This window comes from Lissotriton vulgaris, unplaced genomic scaffold, assembly GCF_964263255.1.
Source record: "Lissotriton vulgaris unplaced genomic scaffold, aLisVul1.2 SCAFFOLD_220, whole genome shotgun sequence".
NCBI classification, from domain to species: Eukaryota; Metazoa; Chordata; class Amphibia; order Caudata; family Salamandridae; genus Lissotriton; species Lissotriton vulgaris.
In genome coordinates this window covers 300,370-314,430 of record NW_028248788.1, presented here as the reverse complement: position 1 = coordinate 314,430, position 14,061 = coordinate 300,370, and the positions used below count along the sequence as shown (strand labels likewise).

General features: G+C 51.3%; 1 protein-coding gene across 3 annotated transcripts in view; it reads left to right on the top strand.

The window, feature by feature from the left end:
- Positions 1–14,061, top strand: part of LOC147663817 (transcription initiation factor TFIID subunit 1-like) — a 382,030-nt gene that overhangs the window by 165,093 nt on the left and 202,876 nt on the right. The gene's annotated exons all lie outside the window — the stretch shown is intronic.

Here is a 14,061-nt window from a genome sequence, read left to right as displayed (position 1 = left end):
TGCGATCCTTGAAGAGTGTGACCGAAATGTAAAGGTGCTGCGCTCCTTGAGGAGTGTGACCTAAATGTAAATGTGCTGCGATCCTTGAGGAGTGTGACCGAAATGTAAAGGTGCTGCGATCCTTGAGGAGTGTGACCGAAATGTAAAGGTGCTGCGATCCTTGAGGAGTGTGACCGAAATGTAAAGGTGCTGCGATCCTTCAGGAGTGTGATAGAAATGCAAAAGGTTCTGCAGTCATTTAGGTGTGTGTCTTAGGTGGAAACGTGCTGCGGTCCTTGAGGGCTGTAAATGTAAAGGTGCTGCTATCCTTGAGGGTTGTAAATGCAAAGGTGATGCGATCCTTGAGGGCTGCAAATGTAAGAGTGCTGCGATCCTTGAGGGTTGTAAATGCAAAGGTGCTGCGATCCTTGAGGCGTATGATAGGAATGTAAAAGGTGCTGCGAACCTTGAGGGCTGTAAATGTAAAGGTGCTGTGATCTTTGAGGAGTGTGATAGGAATGTAAAAGGTGCTGCGATCCTTGAGGGCTGCAAATGTAAGAGTGCTGCGATCCTTGAGGGTTGTAAATGCAAAGATGCTGCAATCCTTGAGGGCTGTAAATATAAGAGTGCTGCGATCCTTGAGGGTTTTAAATGTAAAGGTGCTGCAATCCTTGAGGGCTGTAAATGTAAGAGTGCTGCTATCCTTGAGGGCTGTAAATGTAAAGGTGCTGCGATCCTTGAGGCATGTGATAGGAATGTAAAAGGTGCTGCAATCCTTGAGGGCTGTAAATGTAAGAGTGCTACAATCCTTGAGGGCTGTAAATATAAAGGTGCTGCGATCCTTGAGGCGTATGATAGGAATGTAAAAGGTGCTGCGAACCTTGAGGGCTGTAAATGTAAAGGTGCTGTGATCTTTGAGGAGTGTGATAGGAATGTAAAAGGTGCTGTGATCCTTGAGGGCTGTAAATGTAAAGGTGCTGCGATCCTTGAGGCGTGTGATAGGAATGTAAAAGGTGATGCGATCCTTGACCGCTGTAAATGTAAAGGTGCTGCGATCCTTGAGGGCTGTAAATGTAAAGGTGCTGCGATCCTTGAGGGCTGTAAATGTAAGAGTGCTGCGATCCTTGAGGGCGGTAAATGTAAGAGTGCTGCGATCCTTGAGGGCTGTAAATGCAAAGATGCTGCGATCCTTGAGGGCTGTAAATGTAAGAGTGCTGCGATCCTTTTTTTTTATTTTAACACTCTTTATTCACAGCTGTTCAGGACACAAGAAAGCAGTTACATATCAAAATATTCAGTCATCAGCCAGCTTTTCATTTTTATCCCCAACAAAGTCTTCCCCTAGTTGCAGGGTTACATATGAGTCTCGTACAGTGGAGTTAGTAATATAATGTCCTCGAATATCTTTGACATACTCCATATTTCCCGCAGTAATGATGGTCAACAGCATTCCCTCAACATTGTCCTGAATTACAATAGGAAGAAAACAAAATGAAAAACCCCAACAACTCCCCCTCCCACCCCTTGTAACTCTCCCGTTCTCTAGCCCTCCCTCCCCCTGGTGGTAACGGAATCCTCCCTGAGCTTACTCCAACCGACCATATCCAGTTTGTATACTGTCATGCAATGAGTCCAAATAGTCAGTGCGCTCCTTGGGGTGCTAGCAGGCCTAGTCAAAGGAACCCCGGTGTTGTGTGCAGACTCTACGCTCTATCCCCTTTTGCCGGGACAAGGTCTATCTCTTCCAGCGCCACCAACATGTTCTCCCATTCTTGTGATATAGGGTATTTCCTCTCACCTTGTTCCTCCTCCCGTCTAAGAGCTGTCCCCTCTGCTCGTCCCCACTCACTACCTCTATTTGCCACAGGGATACCCCCTGTGGTCTGGGGGATTTCCACCTCATTGTCAGGTAGGAGTGCCAAGTCAAGGAATTTCTGCTGAGCCTTCAGTGTCTTGGACGGCCTTCGGAACCCCACCAGGCAGGGCAGAGCCTCCCCGGGCACTGGCAAATGAGTGAACGTGTGTAGTGCTTGACATACCTCCGTCCAGTACCCCCGTATGCATGTGCTGGACCAGACCATGTGGAGGAACCCAGCTTCGTCCTCCCCACAACGTGGGCAACTGTGGGGGGAGTTCGGGAACATTCTGTGTAGTCTCTTGGGGGTCAGATAGGCTCTGTGCAAGACCATCACCTGTATAAATCTGAATTTAACGTTCCGTGAAACCGCCTGGGGTGCTCCAGGAGAATCTGCCAATCTTTATCCGTCAGTAACGTGCTTGTGTCTTGAACCCAGGTGCCCCTAAGTGTCGTGAGCGGGATTGCTGCGTGTGTTCTGACCCCCCGTGTACAGCCAGCGTACCAGATGTCCCCCTGCTCCCATCTAGTATAATAAAGGAACCAGTTCATTCTGCGCAGGTTGGATGCATTGTGGTGCCCAAATGATTCTAATGTAATGTGTTACTGTGGCGTGTAACAGATAGAGTCTGGGGTGGGGGCGCCTGTAGTCTGGAAAAAGGTGTCATGAACCAATAGGTTGCCTTCCCCAAAAAAGGCGCCCACCTCTGCTATCCCGGTTATCGACCAAGAGCGCAGCACCTGTGAGCCTACCCTGTGGTGTTGGGATACCCAGTAGGGGCATGTTCGCTGTGTATGGTACAGCCGGTGCGGTGTATGATAGGGCTCTTCTCCAGCACAACAGAGCCGTGCGCAGAAGCGGATGGCAGTCTGGGGGAATTCGACTCCTCGGTAACAGCAGGGTGTGTAGTTCTCCCCGTCCGAGTCTCTCCAGTGTAAAGTCAATCTCGTGGAGGTTCCTACCTGCCCTCCAATGGGAGAGTCACTGGAGTTGACTGGCATAATAATATCCCCGGAAATCTGGGGCTCCTAGGCCCCCTGATCTGGTCCCCAGTTGAAGCTTACGCAGGCCAATACGTCTTCTGCCGACACCCCAAATAAGACTGATTAAGAGACCTTTGAGTGTATTCAACACATTTTGAGGTAGAATTACAGGTAGATTTACGAAAAAATACACCATGCGGGGGATCATGACCATCTTAGAGACTGTGATTCTGCCCATGACGGACAGCGGCAAGGAAGTCCAGAAGCCCACACTATTGTGAAGGCGCGTAATAGCTTGTTTAATATTACCGTCAATTTGATCTTCTGGCGACCTGTACACTTGTATCCCCAGGTACTTAAATGTAGCCTGGGCCACCGGGATCAGATGCACTCCAAAAGGAATGGAAGCAGGACGTGGTGCTTCCCTAAAATAGAAGCAGTGCGATTTTTCTGGGTTAATAGCTAAACCTGAAATCTCCTCAAAGCGGTTAAAAATTTCGTAGAGGGCAGTGTGATCCGCCTCTAGGTCATTGAAGTACAATAATATATAATTTGCGTAGATAGATATCAAGTTATGTGTTCCCCGGATCGGGATGCCCATCCGGTCTCCCTGGGCACGCAGGGCTATAGCTAGGGGCTCAAGTGCGAGGACAAATAAAATCAGGGACAGGGGGCAACCCTGCCTAGTGCCCCGGTGTACTGAGTAGCTGCGGGAGACGTGCCGGCCCGTGCGCGCCCTGGCCCCAGGGGTCTGTGTAAAGCAATCTAATCCACGCCAAGAAGGAATCTGGAAACCCAAATCTCTTCAGGGCTGCTAACATAAACGATCAGGACAAAGAGTCAAATGCCTGTCTAAGGTCCAATGCTACGCAGCCAGCCCGGGGATATTCCCGTGGAGTGGTCGTCATGAGTGCGTGCAATCTCCGTGTGTTCAGGGAGGTACTCCGTCCAGGAAGAAACCCGCACTGGTCCCGGTGGACGAGGGTAGAAAGATAGGGTTGTATCCTTAAGGCTATGGCCTTACTAAGAATTTTATACTCCATGGAGAGCATCGACAGGGGCCTGTAATTCGTCATGTCCAAGGTATCTCTGCCGGGCTTGGGTATAGAGATAACCAAAGCCTGCATCGTCGACTCAGGTAAATGTCCCTCTTCAAACGCCGTCTAGTATACCTTCTCCAGGACAGGCACTAGGGTGGCAGAGTAGGTTGCGTAAAACTCCAGGGGGAGCCCGTCCACGTCCGGCGTTTTGTTGCGGTTAAGGGATTTAATGGCAGCCCGTATCTCATGTTGTGTGATGGGTCCTTCTAATTCCCGTCGGACATCATCCGTCAAAACCGGGAAGGGAAGATCGCTGAGGAACTCGGACACTCGGGCTGGGTCCTCTCGGCCAGAGGGGGCGTACAACGCTCGCAGATGGGCATAAAACGTTTTGTTAATCTCAAATTGCGTGCGAACCAGGTCGCCCGACTGGTCGCGTATCTGGGTTATCACCGGGGGGTCTGGACGGTCTTGTATAAGGCGGGCCAGTAAAGCACCAGATCTATCCGCCTCCGTATGCTATTGGCCTAAGTATTCTTTGTGGTCAATTGTTCTCAACGTTTCCAGTATGTCGGCATGATCTATATTCGCTGTTTGCAACTCCCCTCTCTTCCCAGGATCCCCACTCGCCTCTCTTTCAAGTATCTTTAACCGATCCTCTACCTCGCAGAGTGTTCGGTGGACTTCCTGCCTGGCTCCCACCAACTGACCTATGGCCGCTCCCCACACTACGACCTTAATGGCGTCCCACACCACTAAATTAGAGGTAGCGGAGTCCCAATTTTCTGTAAAGTATTTAGTCAAAGAGTATCGGACAAGGACGCCCGGAAGGGGCCGTCCTCCAGAAGGAGCGGGTTTAACCGCCAGGTAGGGACCGGGGTCGGGACTCGGCCCCAGATAAGGCTGAACGACCGAGGTCTATGATCCGAAAAGGTTTTGGCCAAATACTCCGGGTCACCTACCTTCGATACTAATGACCCAGAACACATGAATCTGTCAATCCTAGTATGTAGAGAGTGTAAGTGGGAATAGTAAGAATAGTCCTTAAGCTCCGGGTTCAGAGCACACCATACAACTATTAGGCCCCAGCCCTCTGCCCATGTCGAGAACACCTCAGTCATTCGGGAGATCCCGGCCATCCGTAGGGGAGGGTGTGATCGGTCAAGTCCTAAGTCCAGAACCATATTCCAGTCTCCACCTAAGACCCAGGGTATTCCCGCCCAGTCTGCGAGCGCCAGGCCTATCGTAGTTAAGAACTTATCCTGATAAAAGTTCGGAGCATAGATACAGCCAATCGCTATCAGTGCGCCATCTAGGGTGCCCTTCACCAATATGAATCGCCCTTGGTCGTCCACCTTCCTCTCTATCTCCTCAAATGGTGTTCCATGCCTAACCCAAATAGTCACCCCCCTAGAAATGGCCGAATATGTCGTAGAATAAATAGCACCCCTCCATTTTTTCCTCAATTTTTGAGCTTCCGATGCCGTGAGGTGGGACTCCTGGAGGATTGCGACCTGCGTGTGATGCCTAAGTAAGAATGAGTGGATCCGATGTCGCTTCTGTATCGCTCCAAGGCCACACACATTCCAGGTAGTAAACCTATAAGATCCTACAGTGTCAGCTATACTCATTCGTTGTCAAACTCCGGAGTGGCCGGAGGCCCTTAACATGGTCCCTGCAAACTAACCACCAGGAGACTACCCACCCTAACTCCCCTTCCAATAACTGAAGAAATACGGCGCAGCAAGACAACAATGCTGGGCCATAAGAACAAGAAGAACATAAGAACAAGAAACAAAAAATTACATACACCAGTGCATTCGCCTATGGGGGGGTTGCCTAGCACTAAAGTTATCTCGTCAGTCCCTTCGGGTACTGCTGGCTCGACGGTATACCGTCCCGGGGGCATAACTGCAAAAGTATACTCTCAATCACTGCCTATCGACACCCTTGCTGGATATACCTGCGGTCCCATTAAGGCTATGTCCTCCCGAGGGGGGTGGGGGGAACGGGGAACCACCCGCACAGGATGTTGTCTCGACCGGGTAGGGAACCATGAGCTACACAGTGTAAGACAGCAGTAAATACACATCTCCATTCTTGCGTACCCCCCTTAATGTGCTAAAACATTAAACCAAAGGTAATTATCAGTTTTGAAAGGATACAATACATTTGTAGTGCAAGTAGTCCGCTCCAATAGGAGCCATCCGCTCTCTCAATTGTCCAGCAGGTCATCCGCCGCCCGGGGCGTAACGGTAGGCAACAGGATCACACTGTGGTCCGAGTCCGAGTGGACGGTGCTGTCCTCCGAGTCCGTCGCAATCTTTCCTGAGACTTCCCGGAACGTGCCCACCATCGCCAAGGCTCCCATTTGGTCTTCCTTCTGTTGCTCCTGCGATGGGCCGTGTCGTCTCGCCGTCCGTCTCGACTCCGGGGACCCCGCGTCTTCACATGCCAAGCCATCCCTCGATTCACTGGTGGCTGACTCTTGAGTGGCCGCCTGACTCCCGTCGATACCCATCACCTCCAACCACTCTTCGACGTCCGAGGGGCTCTCAAAGAAATGCGTCTTTCCGCCATGTATTATCTTCAGACGGGCAGGGAAGAGGAGCGCGTATTTTAATTTAGCCTTTTGTAACTTCCTCGTCACCTCCATGTACGAAGAACGCTGTTTCTGGACTATGTTGGTATAATCCGGATAGAGGGAGATCCTTTGGTTATCGTACTGGATGAGGGATTTCTCTCGCGCCCCCTGCAGCAGAACATCCCTGTCACAGTAGATAAGCATCCGTACAATGAGAGGGCGTGGAGGGCGGCCCGGTCGGGGCCGACCAGTCGGGATCCTATGTGCCGTCTCTACACAGAAATGTGGCGAGAGGCCTTCCGTTGTGATATGATCCCGGAACCACTGTTCCATAAAGTCTGCAGCGTGGGCCCCTTCGCTCCTTTCCGGAAGGCCTTTGACGCGGATATTATTTTGGCGATTACGGACTTCCGCGTCCTCCACCCGATCCATAAGAAAGGTAACCTACTGTTGTAGCTGCTGAATAGAGGTGGAGTGGTCCTTCACCGTCGGCGCAAGGTCCGCTATAGCTAGTCCCTGATTCTTTACTTTATACGTCAATTTGTTGTGGTCCGCTTTCAACAAGGACAAGTTTGTGGCAAGGGTACCCATTTGCTGCTCCAGCGCCGCCCTAGAATCACGTATTTCTTTAAGAATTATGTCCAACTTGTCCACTTGCTGCTTGTCTCCATGTTGTTGCGCAGAGGCCCCCGAGAATGCCCCTCCATCCCCAGCAGTCGGTACAGTGCGCGTGGGTTCGGGACCTCCTAAACTCTCTGCTGCTCTCGCTCCCTTGCGGACCATGGTGGCTCGTGAGTGTGTCCCAAAGGTGCTCAGCAGTGTAGGGGCCCCGGAGGAGGGCCACCCTCTCAGAAACCGGTCCGGCGCGAGGAATCCGTCACAGAAGCACCCCTTGGTGCACTCCAGCCTGCCAGGGTCAATGGGCCCGGGCGGGAAACGCAGCACCTCTTCAAATTAAGGCAGGTGAGGGCCAGCCCCCGCAACCTCTGCCTCTACAGGAATGCATCCGCATCTGGGGTGTCAGCAGCCCCCTTCCAGTGTTCTGTATTCTGGCTCGGAAAGGGCCCTCCTTGGGGTTTCCCACATCGAGTTCTCCGGCATCTGTGTCCCACAACAGCAGCCACGCGTGGATGCGGGGGGGGGGGGGTCCCGGGTGCAGTATTTTCCAGAATTCCGCCCAAGTTCAGGCCCCGGGCTCGTCCACCACCGCGCCCGCCGGGCCGATTCTCCGGCGGATGCCTCCTCCATTCAGGGCAGTAAGTATCAGTGTCAGGGGACGAGCTGCGCCCCGCGTCCCCTAGACCACCTTCGTGCTCCCCGTGGGTCTTGCGGCGGCCCCCCGCCTCGCAGGGCTGGCCCGAGCTGTGACTGTGGCAGAAGGGGGGAGAGGGGTAAGGTCGCTCTTGTGGTCCTCTGCACCCGGCTGGCAGCCCCCACAGCTCCGGTCAGGAGTAGAGCCCCCCCAAGGGGGCGTCTTGGCAGCTCCGTGCCGCCCTACCGCCTCAGTCCGCCGACCTCCTACCTCTCGCCGGCGGCGGTGTGCGGCTCTTCGGTCCTGCGGCGGGGCTCCGACAGGGCGATGTACCCGGTGCGGTCCCTCTCCGCCTCCATCGCAGCCATGGGCTAGGTCTCCGCCCTCCACCGCTCAGCGCCACAGTGTTCGCCTCCCCATCTGGCACCTGGTCCGGCACAACAATGTCGTTGGGTTGCAGGTGCTCCAGCCAGGGCACTTCCGGTGTCGTGCGGCCCAGGTTTTCCGGCCTCCCTGCGCACTTAAGCTCCCGGCCTCGGCCTATCAGCACCCCAGCAGGCACACTCGATCGTCGCCAGGTTGCACAGGACCCCCACTGTCCGTCCGTGGGTCTTGGGGGCACAGCAGGGCTCCGCTGTTGTTTCCCCCTCCGCCACGTCCCGGAGGGAGCACACAGTCGCCGATTTCCAGGATAATGCCCCCAGGCGGACCCGGAGCTCTAGCAGCACCGACCGCCATCTTGGCCGGCTAGCCACGCCCCCCCCCCCCCCACCCCCCCGAGTGCTGCGATCTTTGAGGGTTGTAAATGTAAAGGTGCTGCGATCCTTGAGGAGTGTGATAGAAATGTAAAAGGTGCTGCAGTCATTTAGGTGTGTGTCTTAGGTGGAAACGTGCTGCGATCCTTGAGGGCTGTAAATGCATAGGTGCTGCGATCCTTGAGGGCTGTAAATGTAAGAGTGCTGCGATCCTTCAGGGCTGTAAATGTAAGAGTGCTGCGATCCTTCAGGGCTGTAAATGTAAGAGTGCTGTGATCCTTGAGGGCTGTAAATGTAAGAGTGCTGTGATCCTTGAGGGCTGTAAATGTAAGAGTGCTGCAATCCTTGAGGGCTGTAAATGTGAAGGTGCTGCGATCCTTGAGGGCTGCAAATGTAAGAGTGCTGCGATCCTTGAGGGCTGTAAATGTAAGAGTGCTGTGATCCCTGAGGGCTGTAAATGTAAGAGTGCTGCAATCCTTGAGGGCTGTAAATGTAAGAGTGCTGCGATCCTTGAGGGCTGTAAATGTAAAGGTGCTGCGATCCTTGAGGAGTGTGATAGAAATGTAAAAGGTGATGCAGTCATTTAGGTGTGTGTCTTAGGTGGAAACGTGCTGCAATCCTTGAGGGCTGTAAATGTAAGAGTGCTGCAATCCTTGAGGGCTGTAAATGTAAGAGTGCTGCAATCCTTGAGGGCTGTAAATGTGAAGGTGCTGCAATCCTTGAGGGCTGTATATGTAAGAGTGCTGCAATCCTTGAGGGCTGTAAATGCGAAGGTGCTGCGATCCTTGAGGTCTGTAAATGTAAGAGTGCTGCGATCCTTGAGGTCTGTAAATGTAAGAGTGCTGCAATCCTTGAGGGCTGTAAATGCATAGGTGCTGCGATCCTTGAGGGCTGTAAATGTAAGAGTGCTCCTGTGCCGCTGGTGGTGTGGACTTGGGGCAAGCCTGCAATCCCATTTGCCCTTACCTTAACCCTAGGAGCTTGGCTCCTCAGATCGAGTAGCCTGCCTGTGAGCAGCCCACAACGAAGGTGCTCCCTAGCTGCATTGGCTAACATTGACACCCTGCACCCGGCCGCCCTAGTGCTGCTGATGGTGCCTCTTGAGTGCCAACCTGAACATTGGGTTCGAGGCATGTGGGCTGCTGAATTCATATCCGTGCATAGATCGCCGCCTAGTGTTGGGTCCGGATGATTGCACATTGTTGTCCTGGAAGAGTCTTCGAAGTATCACGAGATAGGTGGCTCCTCCCTTGGACTACAGTGCGCATGAGCATCCTCTCAATGCTCAGATTGTTTTTTTACACCATTGGGTTCCAATGCACTTCCAAGCACTCCAGTTCGGAAAACTTTTCAAAAGGCCTTCAGTTTCGTCGATATTGTTTGCGATCGGTACCGATAACATTCTTTAACTTTACTTTGCACTCCGATCGTCGAATCGGGCCGTTAGGCCTTCTCGACGCCACGTGGACCGACGGTCGATGGAACGAAGTCCATTCAAGTACTGCCAACAGTGCCTAGCTTGTGCCCAGTTACGATCCAAAAAGACTATCCGGAATTGATGGGCGCAAAGGCAAGAAATGCAGAGGTCGGCACCAGAGCCCAAGAATATCTTCGACGACGAAGAAAAACTGCTTGACGCCGAAGAATCGGATCAAGAGGAAGATCAATTCTCCGAGCACGACTCTGACTATTAAATTGACGTTGAAGAAATCGTCTAGGTCGAAGAATACGAGCAAGATATTGTAGCTGTTGAAGACGACTCCGATGACGACGAGGGGCGAACCGTGAGTACACCGCCCCATATAGACACTACACCAATATCAGAGACTCAGGTCGAGGCATCGCCAACTGGCCTTAGCCAAGACCAATATACTGGTTCTACAGCCCCGCCATACCGCCCGGCTAAGAACGTACAAAAAGAGACATCTGAGACACGTTTTCCAAGGCCAGGCCCATCGAAACCGAAACTCATCGACACAACACTCTTTGGACCGAACGTCGTCGAACCAAATGTGATAAAGCCAAAGGTCCTCGAGCCGAAGGCTACCGTTCCATCAACACCTTCGAAGCCAAAGGCTGTCGAATCGACCTCGAAGCCAAAGGCCGTCAAATCGAGCAAATCGGGTTCCGCGGTCGAAAAAGGAAAAAAAGGGCGTCAATGAACAAAAAAGGCCCACGCCCAAGGCGGTCATCGAACAGAAACCAAAAGTAGACCACACCAAATCGGTCGAGCCAGAGCCCCACGATCCGAAAAGGGGCGTCGAGCCAAAACAGCCAACTCAAGACGCAACTCTAAAACCTAAGCAGGTTATCGAACCGACGAAACCGCTCGGTCCGAAAACCGTGGTGAAGCCAGTAAAAGACATAGGACCGACTTAACCTGTCGGAAACTCTCAAAAACCAATCCAGGCACCAAAAGAGGTCGAACCGAGTAAAGGTATTGATCCGAAAAAGGACAGACCAAAAAACTAAGGCGCCAAAGCAAAAAACTGTTGTAGAGGAAATCATCCATCCAGACCCATCCACAGAAGATCAGTCAAAACGATATATTGACCCAAATACTGGGAAAGTGACTGTTTATACAAGGAAGAAAAGACCAGTGCCAAGTGAAGGCTTTTCAAAAATTCCCCTCAAAAAGAAAAGAGACTGTGCTACCTCTCCTATTCTTTTCCAACCTATTTCTCCAGCTATGCCTGCTACTCCATACACACCACACTCACCTGCACGCTCTGACTACAACCTAGATGAAGATCAGGATGCAGATGGGGGTTTTGGAGATATACAAAACCCATATGTAGACCCAATACACAACCATGGGGGATTGAGGTGAGCCAGACAATGAGGGGGCTCTACCCATTACAGACCCCACTGTATACCCAGCTAAGCCATCAACCACTGAAGACACAGTGGCTTTTAACTCCTTAATAGACAGAGCTGCAAGCTACCATAATGTAGACATGCATTCTGATGCTATAGAAGAGGGCTTTCTATTTGACACACTGGCAACATCTGAAAGAAGTGTCAAAACACTCCCCACGTTAAAGGGCGTCCTAAAGCACGCAAATGACATCTTCAAAGACACTGCTAGGGCACGTGTCATCAACCCTAGAATAGAGAAGAAGTATAGGGCTGCACCAGTAGACCCTACATACATCAAGGGACAACTGCCTTTAGACTCATTGGTGGTATCCAACGCACGAAAGCGTGCAAATTCACAAACAACTGGAGAGGCTCCTCCTCCTGACAAGGAGTCTAAGATTTTAGAAGCATCAGGCAAAAGAGTAGCAGCTCAAGCAGCAAACTCATCGAGGATAGCCAATACACAGGCCTTGCTGGCCAGATATGACAGGGCCCGAGCCTTACAAAGAGCAGGCAGATAAACTTATATAAGAGGGAAAGCTCATCACAAATGCCTCCATCTAGACGCGGCAGATACAGCTGCCAGATCTATCAACACAAGCGTGCTGCTTAGAAGGCACGCATGGCTTCGCATACCTGGATTCAAAAAGGAAGTACAGCCCACAATTCATAACCAGCCTATAAATCCAGATTTCTTGTTTGGTCCAGCAGTTGACTCAATTCTGGACAAAATGAAAAAGGACAACGAAACGGCAAAGTCCATGGGAGCCCTTCAGTTCCAACAACACAGAGGCTCCTTTTGTTGCTCAAGTTATAGAGGAATGGCGCGAGGTAACACATCGCAGCAATCCTCCACTTACAAAACTAATACGCAATCCACATACAATAAAAACACAAACAGGGGTGGATACAGAAGGAAATAACACAAAGGGCAGGGGTCGTGGAGGCAATGCAAATAGATCCTCCACCAACACCAAACAGTGACTTCTTGGTACTACCCCCAGACCATATAACACTGGTCGGAGGAAGACTACAACAATTCCTGCCAGTCTGGTTAAACATCACTACAGACAGGTGGGTAAGGCAAATTATCCAACATGGCTATTGCCTAGAACTCACGTCAACACCACCCAACATACCACCCGTGCACTGTCCAATGTCGCAGGAACATATAACATTACTGCAGCAAGAGGTCATCAGTATGCTACAAAAGGGGGCCATAGAACCAGTCCCACTCCAACATCAAGGAACAGGAGTATACTCACTATACTTGCTCATTCCCAAAAAGGACGGTTCGCTCAGACCGATATTAGACCTCAGGCCCCTCAACATGTACATTCTGTCAGAGCACTTTCATATGCTCACTCTCCAACAATTCTTACCGCTTCTTCAACAGGGAGACTTTCTAGCAACTCTAGATAGACCTCAAGGACGCATACTTTCATATACCAATACACACTGCTCACAGAAAGTATCTAAGGTTTACAATTCAAGGACAACACTACCAGTTCAAAGTCCTACCATTCGGTGTAACAACAGCTCCACGGGTGTTCACCAAATGCCTGGCAATAGTGGCGGCACATCTCAGGAGACAACACATTCATGTGTACCCATATCTGGACGATTGGCTAATACACGCGCCATCAGCCCAGCAATGTGCCAGCCACATGTCAAAGACCATTCATCTCCTGCACAGCCTGGGCTTTTCGTTAAACTACCCAAAGTCCCACCTGCAACCCTCCCACGTACAACAGTACCTGGGAGCAACAATAAATACACTAGCACAAAAGGCATATTCCAACGCAGGACGAATAAACTGAATGCAAACCTTAATCCAAAGGTTCAGACCCCAACACTCATTGCCAGCTCGAGTGTTTATGCAACGAATAGGCATGATGGCCTCGTGCATATTCATAGACCCTCATGCCAGGTTACACATGCGTCCGCTTCAAGAGTGCCTAGCAAGGCAGTGGAACCAGGCTCAAGGGCAATTAAAAGACCTAGTGTTGGTGACCAGTCGAGCATACAACTCTCTGCATTGGTGGAATCCACAAAACCTTTGCAAAGGACGACTGTTCCAAGAGCCTGTCCCACAAATAGTGATGGCAGCGGACGCATCCCTGCAAGGCTGGGGAGCTCATGTCCTGCATTACACAGTTCAGGGACTATGGACTTTGCAACAGAAAAAATGCACATCAACCTCCTGGAGTTGATGGCGATCTTCCTAGCACTAAAAGCATTTATAAACACTTATGCAACAAGACTGTGTTGATCCGAACGGACAACATGACAGCGATGTATTATATCCAGAAACAAGGAGGGACACACCCCCCACTGCTGTCGCATCTGGCTCATAGCATGTGGAAATGGGCCATTCAAAGGAACATGTTTCTCATGGCAGAACACCTCCCAGGCAAAGACAATCAGATAGCCGACCTGCTCAGCAGGCACAGTCAACAGATGCACAAATGGGAGATTCACCCCAATGTGCTCCAACAATTCTTCCGTAAATGGGGATAACCGGAGATAGACCGGTTTGCCACAAGCGAAAACGCAAAATGCCAGTACTTTGCCGCCAGGTTCCCACATCCGCAGTCACAGGGCAATGCGATATGGATGAACTGGTCAGGCAAATTTGCGTACGCTTTTCCCCCAGCTCCACTAATACCGCTAGTGGCACGCAAAATGCGCCACCATTCACTGACGCTTATCCTAGTTGCTCCCACATGGGCGAGACAATAATGGTACACGAC